Here is a 20,439-nt window from a genome sequence, read left to right on the forward strand (position 1 = left end):
CCTAATCCAACACCATTTTTTTTTCTTTTTGGAGGGGGAAAAGCAGGGCAATTGAGGTTAAGTGACTTGCCCAAGCTCACATGGCTAGTAAGTGCTAAGTATCTGAGGCCGAATTTGAACTCAGGTCCTCCTGACTCCAGAGCTGGTGCTCTATTCACTGAGCCACCTAGCTGCCCCTAAACCCATTCTTTTATTGATGAATCAGCTGAAGTTGAATTAATTCATCTAAGGCCACATATCTAGTGAGTAGAAGAATTAGGGCTTGAACTCATGCCCTCTGTCATGGCATGAAATATTATCTCTGATCTAACATGGTGATCTCTATTTATGAAACGATCTTTCAAGGCTTTGATTATAAAGTTAAGAAAGTCAAGGTTGTTTTGAAATGGGAGAAAAAACTCAGCTAAGTTACCAAAGCCTAAATTACTGTTCCACATATGACAGAAACAACTTCTGGAATATGGTAAATTTGTAGATTGTCTTGCCAGAGCTCCTGGCATTTTATTGACACTTGGCAGTTAGATGGTACAGTGGTTAGAGCACTGGGCCTGGAGTCACCAAGACTTATCTTCCTGAACTAAAATCTGACTCTAGACACTTATTTGCTATGTGACCCTGGGTGAGTCTTAACTCTCTTAAAAAAAATTAATTAACTTATTTATTTTCAGTTTTCAACATTCAGTTCCATAAGATTTTGAGTTCCAAATTTTCTCCCCCTCCCTTCCCTCTCCTCTCCCCAAGACAACATGCAATCTGATATAGGATTTACATATATATTCACATTAAACATATTTTCACATTGGTCATGTTGTAAAGAAGAATTAGAACCAATGGGAGGCACCATGAAAAAAAGAAACAAAAAAAGAGCAAATAGTATGCTTCAATCTGCATTCAGACTCTATAGTTCTTTTTCTGGAAGTGGATAGCATTTTCTGTAATGTTAACTCTTAACTCTATTTGCCTCAGTTTCCTCATCTATAAAATGAGCTAGAGAAGGAGATGGCAAATCACTCCAGTACCTTTGCCAAGAAAACCCCAAATGAGGTCACAAAGAGTCAGACATGACTAGCTGTGTGACCCTGGGCAAGTCCCTTGACCTTTGTCTGCTTCAGTTTCCTCAACTGTAAAACAGGGCTCATTATAGCACCTACCTCCCAGCTTTGTTGTGAGGATCAAATGTGATAGTATTTGTAAAACATTTAGTGTAGTACCTGGCACATAGTAGGCATTTAATAAATGCTTATTCCTTTCCCTTCCTTACTAGTACTTATTTTGAGTATATTACATTATTTTAAACAGTTTTTAAAAAAATTATTTTTAGTGTTTCTATATTATTTTACTTGTATCAGGACTCTGTTTTCTTTTGATATTTTATTTCATGATTTTTTTTTCATTTCCACAGACTCAAGAATGTATTTATTACATCTAGGATCCCCAAATTTTCATGGAATAATATAATTAATTTAACACAAATTCATGTTAAAATTTAAATGTGTTCATTTGTTCAAAATTCCAAATATATTAGTTACACACATTTTTGTTGTTGTTGTTGAGTTGTTTCAGCTGTGTTTGACTCTCCATTACCCCATTTGGGTTTTTCTTGGCAAAGATACTGGAGTAGTTTGTCACTTCCTTCTCCAGCTTATTTTACAGATGAAGAAACCGAGGCAAATTCACATCCTCCTTACTCCAGGGCAGATAGTCTATCCACTAAATTACCTATCTCTCCGTGTTATACACATACCACATTCAAATAATTGTTTTCTTCACTAGGAGAGACTCAGTGTTTGTTAAAACATGTCCCTGCCCTGACAAAGTTTATAGTCTAGTAGGAGGATATGACATAGATAGGGGTAACTTACAACATTATGTAATATGATCATCAGGAAAGGATGACACAAAATGACTTTAGAAGTTTTCTAGTATATTAAGTGGAAAAATTCTTATACTGTAATTTTAAACTTTGGTCGAGGTAAAGAATAATATAATTTCTAGGCTTTAACAGAGTAATGATTCCAGGTAATAAAGTTTATCTTGGGTTTTTAGGAAATATATAGCAGTGTTCCTGCTGCCTTTTCCCTGTTTACACATGAGGACAAATGATCTGATCCATTGAAGGGAAATGCCCTGAAGGAAAAAGGAGATTGAGAAATAATACCATTGGAGGGTTAATAGTGTTAATACAGCACAAGGAAATAAATGGCATCACCAGGTATGTGAAATGGGCTTTGTTGGTGACAGATAAACATAATCAAAGCAGTAACAGGGGCCAGGATCAGAACCTTGCCTCTTTATCTTAGTTCTTGTTTAATTGGATGCTAAGTGAGCTTCATATCTCCGGCTGTTACACAGCTTCTGGGTTTCTTGGGGGAGGGGGAGGAGAAGGGGGATCAGAGTCCTTGAATTGCATTTTGGGTATGCAGAATTTTAATAAGAGTTTACAAAGGAAGGCATTTTTTAAAGTCAAAGCATTTTAAACTCTAATTTAGATGATTGCTTAAGACCAAACAGGTAATCAAAAGAATAGACTTAATATGAGCCAAGGGGTGTTTTTTTTTAACCTGCCTTTACTTAGATGTTGTGAGTCACATCAGCAGTAACTATGCGGCTCAGGCTGACTGTCAGAGAGATGTTTTCTGGTTATCCTATCTTAGCAGATACTGGCAGAACCAGCAGATGGTCTTGGAAAATGAAGAGCTTATATCCAGGAGATGTCAGTAGAGAGCACCTTGGCAGCTAGAGCCTGGTAGGAACCACAAAAAATGCCCAGTAGAGAAAAGATAGGATGACTAGGACAAAGATCCCCCACTCAGAAAAAATGCACCCAGCAGGGGGGAAGGGAGCGAATAAGCATTCCTATAAAGTTTACTATGTGCTAGGTTCTGTACTAAGGGCTTTTTTTAAAACAAAATTTCATTTGACACTCACAACAACCCTTCAAGGCAAACATTATTATTATCTCCATTTTACAACTGAGAAACAGAGGCAAACAGGTTAAATGCCAGGAAGTTGAGACATGACCCTCAGAGAGTAGAATGTGATGTAACCAGAGAGTATCAGCAGCTCTGTAATATCAGAGGAGTAAATTGCTGTGGAATTATACATGCGCTGCTCACATACATTCCCTATATGTGTGCCCTGGGTACGATTGCCCTGGCAAAATGAGTTCTGGCTACAGTCCTCTTTGTGAAAATCCCCTGGTCATGTGTGTCTCTGTGTATATCTTCTTAGTGTGTGTTCCTTGGGCATGACTTTTTTCTGAATGTCTCCTATGCCCTCACTTACAGGAGAATTTGCTCATATGTATCTCGGGAGATATTTCCTTATTCATTTATTTGCTATGTTGTTTTGTAAAAGGGATTTTGTTTTGAACTAATGTGCTTGCAGATTTGACTGGTGAATATAAACACAGTAGTAAGGGCTCATGAACTATGGTTTTGAGTGTTGAAAACCCTTTAGTTCCTACTTGGCTAAATAGTTATGCATCCGGACTGCCTAAACAAAGAGCACCAATCTTTGTGGTTTCAAATTGCTCTGATGTTTTTTTAACTACTTAACTGCAAATGGATCCTTTTCCATACATAATGCCTGTAACCTATATCCATGAAGCATTTTAAGGCTTATAAAATGCTTATAGCCTACAACAGAACATATGCATATACATAATATAATGCACATATGTATATATGTGTTATGTATTGCATACATGTATATATCATATGTGTATCTCTTTTTATCTCTATCTACCTACCTATCTATCTATAGCTTAGCACAGTACCTGTTACATCATAGGCATTTAATGTATGTCAACTGATTTGGCATTTTGCAAAGTGCCATAAGTTTTCTTGTGGGAGCAAGCCAGAGTTTTGCCTTCCCCCTTCCTCCTTCTTTCCTGCTTCTTTACTACTGCCACATCAGCATTAGGCCTCTTCAGGAGTCTTTCCACCTCCACCCTTGTTTGCTACACCCTTATCAGCATTAGGCCCTTTAGGGATTTTCAACCTCCACCCTTGCCGGCATTTGCCAAATAAGGACATGAACAATACCCTGGTTCCCTGTCTGCCTCCCAGCCAATGGGAGAAGGGACAAGGGGGGGGGGGTACAGCTCATGCCGTGACCTGGCAATTGCCGGAAAGGGGGGAGGTTGAAAACCCGTAAACGGCCTAATGCTCATAACAATGGGGAAGGGAAAGGGGGGGGGGGGGGAGGAGGGAAAGGGTTTGACTTTGTTAGGGTATTCATTCTTGTTCTGTCTTCTGTAACATGCCTCCTCTCCCTGATCCTCCATGGAGAGCACCACCCTCTTCCCATGGGAAAAGAGAATAAAAATTTCCTGTTTTTATCCTGAGAAACCTCCATTTTCTTGATTCAATTTTGAATGGCGTTTTTCACCCCACACAGTGCTTTAACCTATATTACTTCTTTTTTATTCACACAACAACCCAACCCTGGGATATAGGTGGTATTAATCTCCCCATTTCACAGATGAGGCAGAGATAGATGTTAAGTGATTTGCTGTAGCACCAATGAAATGTTCAAAGTAACCAATGGTGACTATGAATATGACAGCACAGTTCTGAATGGCAAAATATAACAGACTTTCCATATAGAAGACAGAAGTAAAACATTGTCTCCTTGCCTGTGTCTTCTCTTCTCCCTCCCTGCTACCTGCTCTTACTCCCAGTTTCCTGTGGGCTCTGTTCTACTCTTCAGCAAACTCTTCCCACCACAGATTCCATGTGATTACCTTTGGCCTATTAAGGGGCAGGGGAGATCTTCAAATTCCTATTACCATTACATTTGCCCAGCATCACACAGCTAGTGTCTGAAGCCAGATTTGAACTCTGACCTTAACTCCAGGTCCAGGACTCTATCCAACATTCTAACCAAGTTCTTCTGTACCTGAAAGGAATACAAAATAAATAATTTCCCCCCTAATATGGCAGTTCTTCAAATATATGAAAGCAGGTATTGTCTCTCCCTAAATTCTCTCTTCTGCAGATTCCTTATATGTCATATTTTTCCTTACCTGTCACTGCCCTGGCTTTCCTAGTTGGAATGTGATTCAGCTTATTAATGTTCTTTTTTTTAAGTGTGGCATTCAGAAATGGTTGAAATACTCAAATCTGCAATCTAATCAGTGTAAATCACAATGGAATTTTTGTTTCCCTGATGTGGAGATTACAAACCAACAACTAGATATGTACATATATACATACATGTTAAACAAATACTAGATTGTGTTTTTTTTTAAGCAATGTTTCACTAAAAATAAGTCCTATTAAGCTTATGATCAACCAAAATCTCTGGGACTTTTCTATGGGAACAGTTATTGGCTAGGTTTCATTCAACCTACACTGACACAACTCCTTTAATTTTTTTGAACCTAAATGTGGATATTTCTATTTGTTCTTGCTAAATCTCATCTGGAAGGTTTCAACTCACTATTATAGACTATAGAGATCATTTTAAATCTCTATTCTATTATGTAGCATAGTAGATATACTTCTGACATGTTACCTGAAAATTTGATAAGTATATCTTCTGTGTTTTTATCCAAGTTATTGATTAAAAAATATTGAACAAAGCAAGATCATAAAGCATGACTTTTCCTAGGTAGCCATATATTCATGTCAACATTTATTAGGTAGAGTCATTTAACCAGCTGTTTAACTGTTCTAGTTATCATTCAGCACATATTTGTCCATCTTGTCCAGAAAAAATATTTGTCAAATACTCAACTAAAAGATATACTGTGTTTAAAAGGCTCACCAGATCCACAAGTCCAGTAGTACCATAGAATTTTATATTTGGAAGGGAATTTAGAGGTCATCCAATCTCTCATTTTATAGATGAGAATACAAAAGCCCTGAAAGATGATGTCACTTGTTCAAAAGCACACAGGGAGTAAAGAGCAGCTTGAGATTTAAATCCAAGAATGAACAGAGCTAGGAACAACTCTTTCTTGTTGATCTCATCAGCTCCCATGGATTTAATTAACATTTCTATGCAGATTGGCCCCAAATCTAAAAATACAGCAATTTCTCTCCTGAGCCATAGTTGCACATCACCAAAAGGAGCTGGACAGCTCCATTTGGACATTCCATAGTCACCTCAAACTTCAATGTGTCCAAAATGGATCTCATAATCTCACCCCTCCAAACTTTTTCTTCCTAATTAAAGCAAATATTTTGATAACTATTTCAAATATAATTCATTTCCTTGTATTTTATCTTATTAATTTAAAGCATTGTTCTGAGGAGTCCATAGGTTTTACTACAGTGCCACAGGGGTCAAGGAAAAAAAGGTTAAGAACTCATGGAGGGAGTTGGGAGGAAAGTTAGAAGGGGAAAAAGAGAAGGAAGTACCAGAGGAGAAAGACAAAAAGATAACTCAGTATAGAGGTTTAGAGTATACCACAAATGGGGGCAGAACATGTCTGCTGATCTATTGAGAGGGACTGATGAATAGTTAGACAGCTAGGAGGACAATTAGGGGAGCACAGTGCTGTGAAAACCTGTGGAAGGGGGAATACTATGGAAGAGGAGATGGCACTCAACAATGTCCAAAGCTACAACAAGATCAAGAAGGATGCCAATGGTCCATTATATTTAGCAATTAAGAGATTACTGATAAACTTGGAAAAAATAGTTTCAGTTGAGGGATGTGGTTAGAAGCCAGACTAAGAAGTATTGAGAAGTGAGTGGGTGGTAAGAAGGAAGAGGAAGAGTATGATAGTTTATGAAGAGACAGAGTTGGGTGAAGGTTTTTAAAGTCTAACAGTGGTGATAGTATAAAGTTGGATAGAGAATATCTAGGCGTCTTCATAGATGGAAAGTTCACAAATTAAGAGTCAAGAGGGTGTGACAGAAGGAACAAATTACTGGAGATAAGAAGAGAGATAATATAAGAACACTAATAGATGAGTTGCTTCTGGCCAGAGGGGCCTTCTCTTCCTCTGATATTGGAGAAGAGAAAGAGAGAATGGATTCAACTTTAAATGGATGCTTTCTTTTTCTCTGTATATTAGGCAAGGACCTTGACTGATAGGGAGGAGGTGGAGGATGACTTGAAGAAAGAAGAGGAGATTTGGAAGAGATGCTATGGGGAGTTCTATTAAGAGAGAACTGAAGAAGAATAAAAGGATTACCATGCAGCAGTGAAATTAGAGAATATAAATTAATAGTTAGCCCTGTTAGCACAATTATTTGACTTTTCCCAGAGGTATTCAGTAGCACACAAATAAAAGCATAATAATAATATTAAATGGTGGGATCAAACCAGGGCTAGGTTTGGAATGGTTTGAGTGGCAGAAGGACAAAACAGAGTACAGAAGACAGTATGAAACTGAACTGATGAACTATAGGGCTAAGATTTCACAGAGAAGAAAGGAAGATCAGAGCCACTTTGAGAGACTGGCAAGCAGAGAATGATGGAGTGACTGCTTAGTGGTGATAATCATTAAATATCAAATTTATCCAAAGTCTGAATTAATCAAACAGACTGCTTTGCTTTGCTTTAAAATGCCCTTTCCTGTGTCTACAACTTGAAAGACCAGATAAAATAGGGAATAGGTATTTCCCCCCCTTTGTGAGAGGATGCTTGAAAATTCAGAAATTCTCTGGGGAATACATCCCAGATAGGCAAGACAGAGACATATTGAGAAAGTAGATCTCAACTATCTTGTCATTTGTCCTGTATTCATGTGGACATCATAAATCTGAGAGACACAAACATCTTGGGATGGTGCAAAAACATATAAAATCTTTGTTAAATCTTGTATCAGGCAGTCAGAACTTAACTTCTGACTTCTTGTATGTACAAATACACTAGCTCTATCTGGCTTTAAGGGAATAAATACTAAAATGTGTATCACCTAGACTGTTTGTCTCCTTTAACCAAACTTTCCAGGTTAACAGCAAAGATGAACCAAGGAAGAATCCATACTCCCAGTACAGGATACTCCATGTCCAGACATTGAGAATTTTCCCTTTCTGTGCCCAAGGTCTGGTATGTTCTTCCTCTTCTCTGCCTCTTACATTCCCTGACTTCCTTCACACATCTCAGCTAAAGTCCCACCTTCTTGAAGAAGCTTTTTGCAGTCTTTCTTAAGCTTAGTGCCGGCTCTCTGAGACCATCCCTCAATTTATTCTACATGCATCTTGTTTGTATAGAGTTGTTTGTTTATTGTCTCCTCTGTTAGAACTGTAAGCTTTTTGGAAGTAGGGGGCTGGTTTTTTTTCTTTTATATCTACAATGCTTAGTACAGTACCTGGCATATAGCAAGCATTTAATAAATGCTAGTTGGCCAACTTATTGAATGAACAAAGCAGAGGGAGAATTGTAATGCTTATAGTCTGAGAGAGTAATTTCAGCATTTCAAACATAGAGGTTGAAGATATACAGGTGATGCTAAGACCAAAGATATAATCAGGTCTGTATGCAATTAGGTAGAACCAACTTGGGAGTTGACGAGGCTGATGATCTAAGAGGAACAGATAGTGGCCAAATGAAGACTAGAATCCAAGTTTCCTTTTTCTCAGTCTAATGTCCCTAACATACCATGTTCAATTTAGAAATGAGTTTTGTTTGATATGACTTGTTCATAAAAAACCCATAGTGGAGTTAATAGGGCTCTTTCTTTTCTAGATGTCAATGTCAAATGACATTGATGGGATGATGGGACCTGGACCCCTAAAAGGAAAGGACCATGTTTTTGAAAGCAACCTAGTCCCTAAATTTTCCCATACATTTCAGCAGCCCAGATCACTGCCACCTCTGCTCAAGGCCCACCCCAGCCTACCTAGATCAACTAATTAGCTTATTTGACATTCCTTTCACTGTCACTCTTGGACCACCCCAGACTACTTGCATATATTGTTGTGGTTGGGTTTATCCTTCATTTTCAAAGAAATGACATCAGGGAGATGATGACATGACTTGCAGTTGACTTTGATTTGAATGAGGGAGGACTGGGCAAGGCCACCAGCCTCACTTTCTCCTCCAGAGCCATCTGGGGCCAGTAACCAGATATTCATCAGGACGACTAGAGATGGCCCAGGATGCAATGAGAGACCCTGGCCCTTTTAGGTTAAGGCCTTTTCAGGTTCTCACTTAGAGTGAGGTAATGTCCATTCAGTGAATATGTCACTTTAAGAAGTGAGTCAAGGTGATGAGGTATGGGTTCTGGGAACCTCCCTTGATCTCTGATTAAATCTTCCCATTTGATGAGGCATTTGCATGAGGCAATAAGCCTTATATTGTGGCTAGGCCCAAACCTCTGTTTGGCATTCCTCTGTTACTAGACTTCCCACCTTGAGCTTATCAAAATATCAATTCATCCTTGAACTGGCCTAGCCACCATTGTCTGTAGTTTCTAGGTGGCCTCCCATCCTTAATCACTCATTGACCTCATTAACTCCTCCTGAAGACCCTCCCCAAACTCCTCCTCTAGACCACCCTTAGATTCCTCCCACAACCTTCAGTATATAAGACCCCATCCTGTCTTCATGTTTGTGAGAGTGCCATAGAATGACCTAGCACAGACTTACTGTGTCTAATACAAGCGAACTTTTAATAAACTTTACTTTTCTTTGGCTGAGAAGACTTGAATCGAATTCATTCGGCAGGACCCGGCATGTTGGTATTTTGGGGCCTCCAGAGCAACCCTAACTCTCTTTATGGGTAACCTCTTCAAAGGGATGACCTCTTTAATTAGAGAAAAAGAAAAAAAAATCAAGCTGGGAGAGGAAAATCCTCAGGGTTGCTGTTCCAAAGAGAAACAGTTGCCATTGACATTCACTCTAAACCAGGAGGGTCCAAAATACAGCCATTAAGTGGAGTTTCGGCAGGGGCCTATTGTGGTCCAATCTATGAGTTTAGTTACCACTCCCTAATCCCATCTAGATCACCTAATTAGCCTACTTGGAGTCCTTTCATTCTGGTATCTGGCCCACCCCAAACTATTTACCACTGCTTAATCCCATTCAGATCCTTTCACTGTCCTTTTTGTATATACATCATTCTCACCCCCATTAAGTTGAAGACTCCCAAAGAATCTGGCCTGCTGCTGCTGGTTACAATAAACCAAGTCATTTGAGGGGAAGAAGGTTTGAGTGTGTCAATTCATTCTAGGCAGACACCACCCTGTATCCTGATATTTTGAAGTTCCTAACAACCCTAAACCGCATCCACATATTTAATAATCCAGACTAGAATTTTTCTGGAGAAAGACCTGGCCCTTATCAGTTTCTATGATGAAAAGGAAGAATCAAGAGGAGAATGGATAAATATGTGAATTGATACAAAATGAAGTAATCAGAACCAGGAAAACAGTGACTATAACAATATTAGTGTCAAGGACAAAAGTGTGGATATGAAGAAGAGATGAAAAAATGACACTTTCTCCCATCTTTGCAAATGGGGAGAGCTATAGGTATTGAACACTGAACATAGCTGCTTGATATTGAGAAAAATGATTATTTTCTTATGTTATTTTTTTCTCCTTTTATTTTTCAATTCAAAGCCCTGTCCTTGACAGGGTTGACAATAAGACAGTCTCTTGAATCTTGGGCAAGACCCCACCTAACTGGGAGAGTTTACTTTTCATTAAAAGGTAAAGAGAATCTAATCTAGGTGAATTCTGGCCCAAGGTGTTCAATTTAAGTGGTATGGGTGGAGATAGATACCTTTGTCTAAATTGCCTGGGGTGGGAGTGATCTGGCTTGAGATCTTTTTGTCCAAGAGCTCTAACGAGATTAAAGTCATTTCTCTCAGCCCCTTATTAGGGAAAAAAAAAGTTCACCTCTCATTATAATAGTAATTCTCTCACTAACTGTTAACCAATCAGAATTGATTTTCACCTTCAGGGACACCTGTTTTTCCAAGGGTATCTAAACATTAATTGGCCTCCATTAGGGTCTTTGGTTTCTGAGAGAACCACTGACCTCAATTTATTATCTGCTAGTCTAATAAATAAATTGATTATTACCCAGAAACAATGTCTCTTAGGCTTTTCATTCATTTCAATATGTTGCTTAGCTTTGCTTAACTGCTTTTTTTCTCTCTCTCTATTCTATTAGGGATGGCTCACTGGATAGGAGGAAATAGAGATGAAATAAAAACAAAAGCTCTCAATAACAATTTAGATAAAAAAGTATGTGGTTTTTAGAATCTGATGATATCCCTTCGTTGAATTTTTGAAATAAGCAAGTGTGCTACCAAAATCGGTAGCATACTTGTTTGTTTCTGGTCTGATGACTTACAAACAGAATCTTTCTAATTCACTAATTTCCCAAGTATTATCAATTCTATTCTCTCCACAATTCTCATGTTTCTCTTTTTTCTCCATTTACTCAGACCCTGCCCCCCCCCCCATTACCCTAATTGTAATAGCCTTCTAGATGATCTCCCTGTTTCCAGTCTCTTTCCCTACTCTAATCATCCCCCACACAGATGCCCAACTGATATTCCAGACCATGTCCATCTCCTTCTCAGAGATCATCAGTAGCTCCCCACTGCCTCCAGAATAAAATATAAACTTTTCATCTTGGCATTTAAGACTGACAATTGCTTACCCCACTCTCCAGGGAGTAGTTCCTCAGGGCATATTTCACAGCATTCTTGGGTAACCTGTTGCCATGTCTCCCTACCTTAACATATGCTTCCTAATACCAAAATTCCAAAAAACCTCTCTCCCTAAACTTTAAGCTCATTTCCTCTTTTTCTGTCCTGGGAAGAGGTGGAAAACATCTGGAGAACATTTCTTTCCCCTTGAAATAACCATTCACATACTTGAAGTCTGTTTTTAACTCATTTTACTTTGGCCTCTCCAAGCACAGTAGTTTCATCAAAGTACAAAATAGTTTAAGCAATAAAAGGTTCAGTGGGAACCCTTAAAGAGAAACTTCTGAAACAGAGTAAGTTTTTCTCATGTAGTAAAATGAACATTGGACTGAGAGAGTCAAAAGACCTAATTTCCAGGCAAGACACTTCTCTCTGAACCTCAATCTAAAATTGAAGGGTGGGGTGCTGTATTGCCTCACTGGAGGAGAGTGAGACCTAGATTTGGGTCCAGAATACTGGCTCTGTTACTAATTGCCTATGTGTCTTTGGGCCTCAGTTTCTGTAAAATGAAGGCTAGGAAGGAAATAATTAGGTGCTAGGCACTGTGCTAGGTGCTTTACAAATGTTAACTCATTTGATCCTCACAGCAACCCTGGGATGTAGGTGCTGTTATGGTCCTACTTTATACCGTGTTTCCCCGATAATAAGACACTGTCTTATTATTTTTTTGGACAGAAAAACACCAGAGGGCTTATTTTCAGGGGAGGGCTTATTTTAATGAACGTTGACAGCAATTTTAATAAACAGGTAAATGTGAACAAAAAATGTACCTTTATTCAATAATGAATTCAATAAAGAACAGGATGACGTGCTCACTGCTGCAGCTCTGATTGGATGCAGCTCGGAGCCGGCATGCGTTTCATGGGGGGAGGGGGGGATGGTGCATACAGAGGGTACCGTAATGTAGTGTGTAGCGCAGGGGATCACCTTCACTACAGTAGCAATCTCAATAGGGCTTATTTTCGGGGGAGGGCTTATTTTAGAGGAATCTCACACAGTAAGGGGAGGGCTTATTTTCTGGATAGGTCTTATTATCGGGGAAACACAGGTAGTAGAAGAACCTGAGGCAGGCAGTGATTAAGGGACTTGCCCAGGGTCACACAGTTAGTAGTGTCTGAAGCTGGATTTGAACTCAGATCTTCCTGAGTCCAGACCCAGTGCTACTTTGTTGCCTTTAGACTGGACTAGCTAATCTAGGAGGCCCCCTCCAACTCCAAATCTAAGATCTTAATTGATCTCTAGTGTCCTATCCAGCTCAAAAGTTCTGATTCTACCACACAAGTTGGGACAAAATCTGTAAGGCCCAGTTCTATGATTCTCTTTTAGAATATTTCTTAATGCATGTTATAAATGAGCTATTTTATAGTTCATGAGTATTTGCCAACTTATTTTGCTGAAGGAATTCGAAAGAGGAAATAAGTTAGGCTACCTTCTCACTTTCAAATGTTTTGTACTTTCTTGCTATGGATAAAGATGAAAAAAGAGTGGCCTGAATACCTTAAGGAATACCATTTGGGTAAAATTTGTAGTCTAACCTGATCAGAAGTCAGGTTTTGACAGGATTATATACTATGTGCATTTCAAAATAATAATTGCATCTGTGTAGCCTTTGATGGTACACACAGTGCTTTCCTCAGAACAATTCTTTGCCATAGGTGGTGTGACAGTGTTACAGATGAAGAAATGGAGATAGAACAAGATCAAGTGACCTGCCCTTGCTAGTAAATTGCAGAGCTTGGATTTAACTAGTGAAATATTAAAAGAAAGATTTTTCAAGACAAATTAAGGCAGAAAACAGAGAATGTGTGTGATGTATCTGTGTTAAATTATACATTCTTTGCTTTGGAAGAAAATCTGGGATGCCAATCTTAGCTTTATTACTGCATTAATACCACTTGCATAGATAACTCTGAGTTGCTGTTTTGTTTGGGGGACAGATGCTGATTATACCTGGGTCTCCTGCTTCTTTCTTTTTTCTTACTTAATTTCTGGATAATTCAGTGCTCTAAAGGATCTTAGAAATAAGATGGAAAGGGAAAGTAAAACTTAAATTTGCTAATCTTATTTCTCATTGTTAGTCTTAGTGAAGGGTTTGAAGAATTAGTTATCAGGGAAAAAAATTATGTCCTACATTTGGATTAAAAAAACATCAATTGTAGCAGTAAAGGAAAGGGGAGATATAGTTAGATGAAAATTCATGTGAAACAGATCTAGCAGTTAGAGCAGGCCACAAGCTGAACACATGTCAATAAAATGACATGGCAGCCAAAAAAACTGGTTGATGAGGAAGGCCACCACAGTGTCCAGAATGGAGGTGGCAAAAGAACTACTCTAGGGTGGCTAGGTGGCTCAGTGAGTAAAGAACCGGCCCCAGAGTCAGGAGAACCTGAGTTCAGTTCTGGCCTTAGACACTTTAACACCCACACAAAAAAAACTAGCCATGTAACCTTGGGCAAGTTACTTAACCCCAATTGCCCTCCAAAAGGCAAAAAAACCCAAACCAAAACAAAAAAAACTACGCTAGGTCAGGTAACTTCTGTTGCAATGACTTTTAGGGCTAGCTGCCACATTTTAAGAAGATTATTTACAAAGGCAGTATGTCCAGAGTGAAGCAGGTAGGTTGGTGAAGAAATTGAAGATCATGTGACAGTCAGTAGGATGAAGTAGAGAAGAGAAGATTTGGTATATGCAGGGAGGAGATGTAATATCTGTCTTCAGATCCTTGAGAGTAGAAAAAAAATGGATACATTAATACCGTTTGGTTCCAAATAGAAATAGAAATGATGGGTGGAATTTGAAGAGTAGACTTTGGGCAGCTTTCAGGGAAAGATTTTCTAATGATTAGAACTATCCCAAAAGGGAATAGAAGACCTTGGAAGGTAGTCTATCTTTCTATCATTGGAGGTCTGATCAGAAGGAGAACAATTCTTTGGATATTGTAGAGTGGATGGGTTGTCCTAGGCTACTTCTGAGGTCCCTCCCAACTCTGAGATGCTATGATTTTGCAGTTTTGTTCAGGTTCAAATTCATGGTCCAGATGGTCTAATTCTTAACATGGAATCCTAGAAGAAGAAAGCCTACCTCAGATGCTACTCACTACTGGAGGGGAAAGAAGTAAAGGGGTTGATGGGCATGGGAAAGTGCTAATATCCATTTCTACCGGAATGCATCTTTCTTTTCTACCATTCTGGTCGGAGACTCATCCTTATGATTTTGAAAAAAAATTATATCTAAAATTAGTATTGGGGATAAAGTATGCAATCCAATTTTCCATGTGAGCCTTCTCTCCACCATTGGCATCATATGTGAAGAGTAGACTGTACATTTCAACATTTGTTATAGTAAATAATGGAACAGGAAAAGTTCCTGAGCCAAAGAGGTGACTTTTACACAAGCTGTGTCTTTACCATTCTAAAACATCTGGTTAAACCCATCAGCTCATTGAAAAAAACAATCTGGTCAAATCCATCAGCTCATTGAAAAAAACAAACTTCTTTTGGGAGGGTAACCGTTTGTTAAAGTAAAATTTTCACTTCCTAACTGGTTGTTTTGGTATACTGTAGACAATCTCAGTCATCTTAACTAAGGTTTTCCTGAGCTTTAAATAACCTTAAATAACTTGATGCAATTCAAATACTAAAGCTTTTATAGCACATGTGTAAAACATATTAATTCAAACCATCATAACTTGGAAAATAATTAACCGATTAGCCTCGAGGTTGGCATGATCTCCTTCAGTCAAGATGACAATCCTGCCAAGTTTGTAGTATTTTTTTTTTAGCAGTTCTGAGTTATACAAAAACCCCAAAACATCTTGACAATTTCTTGGTCAGTGAAAATGTGTATTTTCCCCCACTTGTCTCATGTAGCCCAAAATCAGCAGAGTCCATTCATCTGACCCGTTCCAAAACACATTTAGACAAAATTTAATCCCCCCATTAACTTTTGAACAGGGGCATCAAAAACATGTTCTTGATCAATTATTAACAGCAAGAGAGGGTCTAAAGCCTATGCCCTTTTTAATCTTCCATTTATGGAGACAGTTAACCTTCACATTAACATCTAACTCTCTAATGGTCTTTCAAAGACAAACATGAGCACGGCAAGGAGGGAAACCACAGCTATCTTGGGACGGTACATTTCATTTATGTAACACGTGGAGTTTATTTTGAAGGAGAGCAAGATGGATGTGCTGTCAGGGAAAAAAGTCTAAGGTTTTCACAGTTGATCCATTGAACATATTTCAGACAGGGGTATGATGGAAGTAGAGAGAGGAGAGGCTAAAGAATTAGGTGAGAGGCACCAATTTGGGGGGATTCATAAGTCAAGGAAACTGAGTATGGGAGACTTTTTTAAATGAGTAAGACTTGTTACAAAGCATATGCATTAAGGAAAATGTAAAAATTCCACTAACAAGAAATATTCATAATTTTTATATTAAAAAAATCTGAATACTTGTGTGGTATAGTAGAAGAAACATTGGGGTAGAAATAAGAAGATTTGGGTTGTGGTTTCAACTTATGTAGTTCATAAGGCTTTGGATTTAAATAAATTCAATCTGGGAAGGGGCTCTCAATAATTATTATAGTTATGTAAGCAAAAGAAAGCAAAAAACAAACCAGGTATGTGTGGGAGCTAGCTTGAACTGGTTCATTAATGCTCAATATTAAAATTTTGATGTGAGCCCTTGGAAATTGGCAACTTCTGTAAATCGAACTTGTTTTACTCTTTTGTTACTTGTCTAGACATTAGAAAGTGATGGAGAAAATGTTAATAATGCAGATTAAACTTAAAAAGTACATTGTGCCATGCAATCTGGCCAGAAAGTTGGTTGTTAAACATTTACTAGCATACCCTTGGGAAAAGCTCTTAGTGCCCATGTACATTTTAGGCTAACATAACGTTTTTAATATAAGATAAGCCTTATTTCTTAAAAATTCTCTCCCTCCTTCCCTTTCCCCCCAAAATAGGCTTGTACTTGAGCCTATAAATAATCAAAACAATTCTCCTTTATTTTGCTGTGGTCTTCTACCTTACCTGGAAACCTGACATGACTTCAGGCAAGTCATATCCCTTTCTCTAGCCTCCTCTTCTCTAGTTTCTTACCTGTAGAATGAGAGGTTTGGACCAGATGATCTCTAAGGTCTAAATGCTATGCTAATTAGGATTTCCTATGGCTTGTTTTGTCTGTTTTTCAAGTTCCCAAGTTTTTTCACCCTACCATGCTAACCAATATCTTTACCCTTTCTCTTTGCAGTCATCTAAAAACAAATATCAAATCTAAAACATTTAAATGGTGTGAGAGCACAGACTTTGTGAGGCCCTGCACTACATACAACACCCCTATTACTGAAGTGTTTGTAGACTTGAGGGGCAAGGGATTTTTGTTTTCTGTTTGATGGCTTATTGTTTTTTTTTTTTTTTTAGAGCTCCCATTCTCTTGTTCTGAGCCTCATTTAGAAATACAGCTTATAAATTGTCACCCTGGCTGTCATTCCAGAACCTGGCAAGAGTAAGATACATTTCCTAAATATTATGTCTACGTTCCTAAAGCAATTTTAAATGTGTACCCTGCTTGATTTGCCATATGAGAAAAATCAGCTTCAAAGACCCATCTCCACTTGTTCCCTTTCCATCTAAGAGGACAGCTCAGCAGCTCTCTTTGAGCTGATTCCAAAGAGATTTGGCTTTGGAGTTCAAAGAATTGAAAACTTTTCTGTACAAGGATAGCAGTATGTTGGGCTTGTCTGAATGGCAGTGGGGGTTAGGATGCCTTTGAACCATGATGGAAGGACTTAGGAAAATTAGAAAGTAATAATAGGTTTACACTTACTAAGGGAAGAAAAGGATCAGTATGCATTCATGTAGAGAAACAGAAGGCTTCCTGAGCCATTGTTAGGGGAACTGAATTGGAAAAACTCAACCTCTGTCCCTTAAAAACCTCTTTATAACAAAGACATTTCTATAGAGCTTAATTTCTAGATAATGTTTATATCCTTGGCTCTTGTTGAGCTTTAGAATAATACAAATCCCAAGCCAACTTAATATACAGTTCCTTTGTTGTGAAAGGGGCAGGAAATAAAAGGGAAAAACCTTACATCAAAAAAAAAATCTGAATAACTGCACTATAAAACAAAACAAAAAGCAAATAATAAAACCTCCTTGCTATAATAAATCACTCTATGAACATCTATCTGTAAGATGCTTCCTCCATGATTTCATGATTCTGTTATGTTCTGTGAAAATCTGGAGTGAGACGCAGCCAAGTGAAAGGACCCACAAAGGACTATAGGACTATGAGCATTAACAAGGGTGGGAAGTTAAAAGAAGGATCAGTATTCTCTATTCTTTGTAGTAAGACCCACCTGTACTGTAAAACTTCATAATTTTACATTCTGGATTATTTTACCCCTTCGCATTTCTCTGGTTTTATGGGCCACACAGCCTTGCCCTGACCGTCTTTCTCCTCGCTTTGTGGAAATTAGCCAAAGATACAATATTGACAGACTGCTCATTTTTTTACGTGGGATGATTCCCCAGACTTATTTTCTTTGCTCTACTTTCCTGCTGGTTTACAACCTTTCCTTATGCAGCAGTAAAAGCTCTTGGAAAGTCCTTTGAGGAATGAATTAATGCCACTTAGCTGTATTTCCGTCAGCTGCCCTTTGATGGTTCTTTTAAAAAGAAAGGGAGGGGGTGACTTTGCTTCTTTTTGTAATTTTCCTTCCTTTGGTTTCATGTCACCACTCCTCAGAAACTTTTAGTTCTACTCCAAAAGAGCTTCGCTAACAATAAAAAATGTCTGGGAAATATTGTCTAAAGACAAACATCATCTTTCAGACAATTTTTTTTTATTGGAAAGGTATTTCTATTATAAATAGGCACAGTTCAGTCTGTGTGTGCTTTTCTTGTATTCCTTCAAATACCAGAAAGTGTGTCTGAATTCCAGAGAAGTGGAACATGATCTTGTTCTCCACCCTAATAACAAACAGATTAAGAACTGGTTGTTATGATAGCCTTCCTTCTCAATGTGGATCATAACCCATTTTTTGCTTTCCCTGTTCTGTGTTTTATTCATTCACTGTCATTTTGTGTTTCATCTGGGTCTAGCTTCCCTCCTGGAACACCGAATCTGAGAAATGTTGGAGTACTTTCTCTTATTACTATGGGGCTAGGAATAGGGAAATGTGAGTTTGGGGACCAAATCTGATGCTTTGCTGCCTGTGTGGCCTTGGGTGAGTCCTTCAGGCTTTGTAGGCCTCAAATTCTTTTGCTACAAAATGGGAAATGTAATGACATTCCAGGTTCTAGATTTGTATAATAGAAAGACCACTGAATCCAGGAGACCTGGATTCTAGGTCTAGCTGTGGTGCTAATTAGCTGCATGATCTTTGAAACATAATTTCCTTTAACTGGGCCTTAGTTTCCCATTGATAAAAGGGGTAAGAGATGAGGAGTTAAACTAAATGGTCTCTTAACTTCTAGCTCTAACAATCTCTATCAGTGCAGTGGATAAAATTCTAGGCCTGGAGTCAGGAAGTTCAATTCTGGCCTTGGACACTTAGTAACTGTGTGACCCTGAGCAACTAATTTAACCTCTGTCTGTATTAGTTTCCTCAGCTGTAAAATGGGGATCATAGTTGTACCTACCTCCCAGGGTTGTTGTGAGGATCAAATGGGATAATATTTGTAAAATGCCTGGACCACAGTAGACACTTAATAAATGCTTGTTTTCTTCCCTTCCTTTCATCTTTTGATAGGAACAGCACCATCAAATTACAAAGTTATATGGAGATAAGGATATCTCACATCGGGGTTGTTGTGAGAGTCAAGGCAAATCATTCATTTGGCATGCCTTAATTAATGCTGCATAAATGTCAGGGATTCTTATTTTTATTTTAATTCCTCAAAAGAATAAAGTTAATTAGTAAGAAAAATTAGTTTGGATAAGAATTGTGGTGAATAGAGTTCCCCACACTAAGTAAACCCCCAGATACCATCATATGGACAGTACTTCAGTTTTTATATATGGTTGTAAACATCCTCCAGGCTTCTACTCTTTCCCCCTTTTGCCTTAAACAAGGACTCTCAGTCTCCTTTCTTCTTCAACTTATCTTCCTGACTGATCTAATTTAACTTGTTTCCAATTATCACCCACTCCTCATGTTATCATTGCTACATTTTTAGAAATGGACCTGAAGATGCCTTCACAGATACATGGATCTTTACTGTGATACATGAATCAATAACATAGGTTTTCACAGATATCTTGAACTCCAGCTTGTGCAAGACTTACATGAGGAGGTAAATAATAAGACTTTGTTGTTGAGTAATTTGAGTCAGGTGATCTCATTTGTGAGCTCATTTGGGGTTTTCTTGACAAAGATACTGGAGTGGTTTCCCATTTCCTTCTCCAACTCATTTTATAGATGAGAGAAGTGAGGTAAACAGGGTTAAGTGACTTGACCAAGGTCATACAGCTAGTGTCTGAGGTCAGATTTGAACTCAGGTCTTCTTGACTGTAGGCAGGACACTCTACCCACTGTGCCACCTAGCTGCCCCATAATGACAAGAACAATGGCCATCATTTACATATTTCTATAAGGTTTGCAAAGTGGCAAAATTGATACAGAAAAAAACCAAATACAAATACTTGGATTATTCCTATCTTCCTCTGATTATCTTTAGAACAATGTTAACTTGGTACCAGAAAGAGCTCTTAGAAGTTGAATCATTAGTTGTCTCTAGAGAAGTACAAGATATTAAATCAAGAGGATAAAACAATGGCATTCGGTAACCTCAAAAGATAATTGT

At 38.3% G+C, this 20,439-nt stretch overlaps 1 protein-coding gene across 8 annotated transcripts in view; it reads right to left on the reverse strand.

Moving 5' to 3' along the window:
- The window catches only part of COL8A1 (collagen type VIII alpha 1 chain), a 226,385-nt gene that overhangs the window by 14,841 nt on the left and 191,105 nt on the right, over window positions 1-20,439 (reverse strand). For 3 of the 8 annotated variants that reach the window (XM_069065372.1, XM_069065370.1, XM_069065373.1), the window contains exon 3: window positions 4,850-4,902. The exons of the other annotated variants lie outside the window; for them this stretch is intronic. The gene's annotated coding sequence lies outside the window, so the exon portion shown is untranslated. The remainder of the gene's footprint in view (window positions 1-4,849; window positions 4,903-20,439) is intronic. 8 annotated transcript variants of the gene reach the window in all.

Source organism: Petaurus breviceps, unplaced genomic scaffold (genome assembly GCF_028583685.1).
Source record: "Petaurus breviceps papuanus isolate PSGF00001 unplaced genomic scaffold, PetGlider_PUasm1.0 90683, whole genome shotgun sequence".
NCBI classification, from domain to species: domain Eukaryota; kingdom Metazoa; phylum Chordata; class Mammalia; order Diprotodontia; family Petauridae; genus Petaurus; species Petaurus breviceps.